This window comes from Stegodyphus dumicola, chromosome 1 (assembly GCF_044657685.1).
Source record: "Stegodyphus dumicola isolate Sdum_Otavi_A_Nest chromosome 1, ASM4465768v1".
Lineage (NCBI taxonomy): Eukaryota > Metazoa > Arthropoda > Arachnida > Araneae > Eresidae > Stegodyphus > Stegodyphus dumicola.
This window is the reverse complement of record NC_140768.1, coordinates 229,246,411-229,252,756: the sequence shown is the minus strand read 5'-3', so window position 1 is coordinate 229,252,756 and position 6,346 is coordinate 229,246,411. Positions and strand designations below refer to the sequence as shown.

Genomic DNA, 6,346 nt, shown 5'->3' with positions numbered 1-6,346 from the left:
TTAAAAATACTTAAAAGCAAGTAAATAGTAAGTTGATGTATTTCATTCATAAATCAGGTCGCATACAAAAGCTGTTACTTAAAAAATTATTACAGTTGTTCTTTTCCATTATCTCAGTGCCATTAGGTATCTTTGGTAAATGCGTTTAATGCCTTCATGAAAATCGTCAAAAGATAAGAAATGAGTCATTATATTTTAGTCTCAGAGTGTCGCATATGTAAAGCTGTTAAGCATTGCATCGACAACCATCAAAGAGATTTCTTTATTTACGTTTTTCTGGCTCTGATATCGGTGTCATTTTAAAACAAAGGAAGCTAATTTATAAAGAACTCAACTGCTTATAATTTCGAAGTACTTACCGAGTTAAAAAAATAATCAGTTTAAGCCAAGCAGATTAAGTAATCGCAGAATCTGTTTAAAATTAATTTAAAATTTAAAAGTAATGGAACACCAGAGATATCAAATCTATCTCATTCTAATAAAATTTTTGTGATTTCTTTTCTAATCTTTCTTTTCTTCCCCCTTTCTTTTCTTTTTTCTTCCCCCCCCAGTCTTATAAACTTCAGTATTTTTACTTTTATTTCATTCAACGAAAGCACTTTAAATGCAATTCTTATCATTACAGTTTCTTTGAAAAAACAGCTACTTAGAATTACCACGTCGTATATTATCGAATTCTATTTGCAGAATTTATGATTGTATAAGTAGGCTATCTTTGATTATATTTAATCACATTATTCGAGTTATCATTGTTAAATCTGGGAAATCAAAAGGCTGAACTAAAATATTTCTCGCTTTTCATAACCAAGTAATTTACATCAGAGGATGATAGAATTTTAAATGGAAACTGTAATTTTTAACAAAATGAAATTCTTAAATAAGAATATTTCAATGCAGACAGGTTCTTTAACCTATTCCACGCGAAATTAAATGCAGATGAATAAAGCTCAGAGTTGGAGACTAAAGTATAGCCTCCAATATTATCGATATTGCCTTCTACAATATTAGAAAATTTACTGAAATTCCTATTTATCAACCTAAGCATATTTAAATATACGGATATTATGTTTGAAAAAACTTTCAAAATCCTTTATTTAAAATATTAGAAAAACTAAGTGTTTCATTTTCTCTGTATCTGCTCGCAAGAGAATTCTCTACCTCAAATGTATTTGCAAAAACAATTAAAATTATGTTTTCGTATTTAATAAGAAACTCATATTTCTGAAAATCGTAATTTAAAAACGATGTATGAAAGCATAAAATCTTATCTGTTCTAATTGATTTTATTAAAAAAATTAGTTATCTTGATTTTATTTCCTTTTTAAATTCCTACTATTAGCTCATACTCTACCTATGGCTTTTAATTAATAAGCTAAATAAGCTTTTATTCAAAAAATTTAAACTAATTGTTAAATTTATATTTTTTTATATAAAAGGGTTTAATTATGTGTGGATAACTGCAATTGTGATTGGAAAATTTATTACTAATAAATGGACCGAATGAAACGGAGAATCAAAATATTCTCATTATTATAAAATTAGGCCCACCAGCGGCCGAGCTTTAAATTCGCTGAATACTGGTAGTTCGGTCCGACTTTCGATTCCCGCGAATGGGCGTCTCCATGTTTAACGTGCATACGAGCCAGTTTCAAACAAGACGCCTTTTACTTGAATTGCTTAAAAACGTACTATATAAATGTTCCGAGGATGGAAATGCTTTAAGCGTTTTTTGGCTTTAGAGCTAATAAAAAAGTTACTGCCACTACAAATGTTACTTAAAAAAAAAAAAAAAAAAAAAAAAACATTGGTATGTAAATGATGATAGAGACGGGGAACTCTAACGGAGACTAGAAGAATCAGTTGCAAGGAAAGTAACGAAATCTCAAGATTTAAAATTGTTTTTACAGTTAAATATAAATTTGAAGTAAGTAAGTAATAATTTGCTCTTAACTTCATTAAATTCAAAGCGTAAACAAAATTTTCAGATTCAAATTTTAAATCAGAAAAGCAACAAAAATGAATTGTCTTTTGTATTTTCTACTTTCGTTTGGAATATATTATTGCTAACGCAATTTTTAAAACATTTTCTTTCTCCTTACCGCATACCTTCATAGTATAACTGGAAAGCACGTCCGGATAGAAATAGAAAGGTCTGGAGTTCGAATGCTGGAGATTACATAGCATACAGTTTTCATATTTCCTACTAATAGCTCACCAGTGGTCGAGTGGAAAAATCGCTGAACGCTGGTAGTTCGGTTCGGGGTTCGAACCCGGCTTGTTGCATGGGCGTTTTCGTGGTTTTCCCCATGTGTAATGTGTATGCAAGCCAGTTTCTCTTAGAAAGTACTCAAAGGAGGCATCTTTTCCCTTAGCAGGTTAAACCTCGAGTTCTTTATCATAATTAAATAAACCAAACCAAAGCAAACCTATTTTAATAAGCCTAATAACTCTACAAATTTTGAAATGACATATATTATGATAAATTTAAATGTCATTTATTTACAAGAAACTTCATGGTAAAACGTTTCTTTCGTACCCTCTAATAAATGAAAACAGTTAATGTGCACAAACTGAAAACATTCATAAAGAAGTCTTAATTAAATATTAAGGCTAAAAATAATCTGTTTTTCATTTAAAAACATATTCCGTGTCATTGTTATCAAATCCAATTGAGGCTAAAGAATATTTCCATACCCCAAGACTTAGCTACAAATTAAAAGTTTTAATGCCATCAGTTTTAATATTTTATAACTTCAGTAAATACAGAGCAATAAATATTCTCAAGTACTTTAACTGAAAATTTATTGCAGGAAGTTTTTTTTTTTTTTTACTACGAACTGTGTTTTACACCTTAGTTTAAAAGTTTTAATATTGTTTGTTAGACTTCAGTCTCTAACGTAGTTTACAGGTGCGTACATATTCACTTAAATGTTTCCATTTCTAATCTTCAATCAATTAATCTTGAACTGAGATCATTTTGAAATATTTAAATATATTAGTTTAGGTTCTCAATAATTTAAGATTTATCGAAGGCCTGAGCTAAAATGTTTTCATGCCTCTTCCAGAGTTAGACTCGCATTTAAGAAAATGTAAATAATATTCTACTGATTTGATGAACAAGAGTTAAAAATAATTCATTGGTTTCTTTAATATATGATTAAATATTTAAATATTTATTTTTTTTTTAATATTTTCTTTAATATAATGAAGCAAGAAGGTTTCTGGGGTGGTTAAAAGGTAAATTACCTGTAAAACCGCCCCTGATATGCAACCATTAAAAGAGTCATTCGTTCATAACTGTGTGTTATTGTTTCAATATAGTATATAAAAACGTTTCAAGTGGCTTGTCTACAGGCTTTAATAATACTTGATTTAATTTTCGTTTGTAAGCACGTATCAGTTTTTACTTTTAAGTTTTAAAGAGCAAGATAACTATTTTTTTTTCTTTTAAACTTTTATCAAAAGTGCCTTTTGCAATTAAAAAGAAGAAATGTATGTTGAAAAATGAAGTTTCCAAACTGATACAATCCAACTTTTGCAAACTGATTACATCCCGTCTTCTTTTTCCATATCGATCTCAGTTTCTTAGAGATAAAGTTTTATATATTTTCTTTTTTTTTATCTCCTCTTTGATACATCAAAAGCAAGAAAGAAGAGATCTAAGAAGCGACAACGCTTCACGAGAATCCTATCATAGGCTACAGTGTATTCATTCGTCTTTTCGTTTTATTGTTACTGTTGCGTCATCATCTTATGAGTTCTATCAAAGTTAGCTGCCATATCAAAATTCGTAAAAAATTCATAATTTGAGCGCAGCTTGGAAAAATGCAGGAGAATTTATCCCCTTAAAAAATGGGAATACGAAATAAAATAAAACTTTCTTTCCGTCCTTTCGTTTTAAAACTTTTGGCAAAACGATATTGTAACGAGCGAAAATATCAAAAGAAAATATAAAAATAAAAGGAAGAACAAAAGGGAGAGAAAGCGTCTTTTCGATGTGAAAAGCAGCACAGCATTTCTCAAATGTTTGGAAGATGCGAAAGTGGGCGGAGCTTAAAAAGAAAATATCGATTCACGCAGTATAATGTATCGGATTTTTTGACGTCAAATTAAAGCGCAGTCTACAGACGTGCAGCGTCTGGTCTGCATAGATAAAACAACTACAAATTACACGAAACATTAGCCACACATAATCCCTCTGCAGACAAGATTAATGTGCATTGCCTCCCTGTAATGGCCGTTACAGCAAGACAAATGGAATACATTAAAAACGGCAGTTTAAAATTGTCAACAAGTATGGAGATCAACATCACAAACACACGCTATAGCGGATACAAATCGATAGAAATCTGTCATTATCAATTACTTGCAATGACGACTTTTAGAACTGGTCGTTTGTCTAAAGCTCTCGCGATTATTTAATGGTTTTTAGAGGGAGGGAAGTAATTTTAAACAAGGGGTTGAAGAAATTTAATAACAGTAGCTCTGCCATTATGTTGATTACCTGGCGTGGTTTGATTATCGTGCAGCCAATAGATGGCAGCACGGTGTCGAGTGGCGGCCATTGTGAAATAGCGTTCTTAAGCCAGAGGCTGTGACGTCATCGATTGCGATGATGGCTTCCATGGTGAATGCGACGAAGTTGAAGATGCAAAGACTGCCCTTTAAGAAGATGAAGAAAGAAAAGGTAACGATCTCCATTTTAAACATGGCACCCCTAAAATCGTCAATGAGACCTTGTCTTTCTGCGACGGAGTTTGCGCAATACTAGCCAGGAGAAATAAACTTCTGCGGAGTTTTTGTTTAATACTCGGCATACATTAAACTGTTTTTTAAAAAAGGAAAACACTGCAATATTTTTTTAAAGCGGCGCGTTTTAGAGTTAAGAAAATAATTAGATTTATTTTTCATTAACATGCTCTTATTAAAAAATATTTTTCTTCTTTTCGTGCACTTAACTGTAAGCAAAATAAATAGCAAGAAGAGTTTAAATTACAATCATTTCTTAATTATCACATTTTTAGAGAAATTTTTACGTTTGATAAATACTTTGAAAACCAAAATATTTCTAGTCTTTGAAAGTTAATTTTCTCGAAATATTAGTGTAATTTTAGCAAAAATGGAAATGGAAGAAATCTGATATTAAATAAAAGTATTTAAATTATGTCAAACTGAGTATTTAATTGAAAACTTAATTATGTAATTAATTTAAATATTAAAATATTTTTAAATGAATATTTTTTTTAAATAATTAAAAGTTAACTTTTGATGTTAGATATTGTTTAATTTGAAGTTAGCATTAGAAAAATTTATATGGAGAAAGCATGTAAAATTTAAGTTGAATGTGTTAAACGATGATTTAATTTTTTTAAAATATTTAATCACGACTTAATTTTTCTGCACTAATAATAATAGTAATAGTTATAAATCCAATTACTTTTGCATACGAATTGAAAAGGGTTTAAAATAAGCTAAGTAAACTTAAAAAGGGGATGAACCTTAAAAAATTACTATGGATATTAAAACAATTGATTTACTTTGTTTAGAGCATTTTAGATTTATTAAGAAACATAAAAACGCTTGTTAACAGAATGTTAATCGCAAGTGCAGTCATTAAAGAAACATGCTTTAGTTTTTGCTATTATTTGAGAGCTGATTTCATTTGCTATTATTTTGAAATCAATAGGTGTTAAATAAAAGAGCAGCGAAGTTTATTTTTGATGTTTAATTCGTGATGTTAGTGGAATCATTGTCCTAAATGTTTTATTTTTCATCTAATATGAATGACTTGAAAAACTGAGAAGGCTGCTATTAAAAAAATAATCACACAAATTCATAATTTGCAGAAGAGTATTAGTAAGCTCAAAAGAATTATGAATATACTTTTATCTAAAGGTTAAAAGGCAGTAAAAAAAAAAAAAAAAAAAAAAAAAAAAAAAAAAGGAAATAAAATTTCAGACAAATTTTTTCACTTTTGAAATCAATATGCATTATCATATGAATCAGTTATCAATTCTAATCTCACTTTTTGTAAATGCCAGAAAAAGATAAGACTGAAAGTGAATTCATTGTTTCTATTAATTTATAAAATAATATTATCTTTAAGTATTATCAGTCAATGGCAAATAGTTAATGAAATAACAACTGCAAACGTGCTTTAAAAATTATGCTCTCTTGGAAATCATTAGCTGATTAATTTGGATCTCTTTTAAAAAATAATAATTTGAAAGAAATCATTTTGCAGTTAACCAATTTAGGGTAAGATTTCCAAAGGAAAATTTCAACCAAATAAATTTTTAGTAAATTATTAAATTCTGTAACTTTTCTACGAAATTTCAGTTATACT

General features: G+C 29.0%; 1 long non-coding RNA gene across 1 annotated transcript in view; it reads left to right on the top strand.

The window, feature by feature from the left end:
• Nucleotides 1-4,615: 4,615 nt before the first annotated feature.
• Nucleotides 4,616-6,346, top strand: part of LOC118190260 (uncharacterized) — a 317,056-nt gene continuing 315,325 nt past the window's right edge. Inside the window, exon 1 of the long non-coding RNA XR_015043785.1 lies at nucleotides 4,616-4,687. This is a non-coding gene — a long non-coding RNA (uncharacterized LOC118190260). The remainder of the gene's footprint in view (nucleotides 4,688-6,346) is intronic.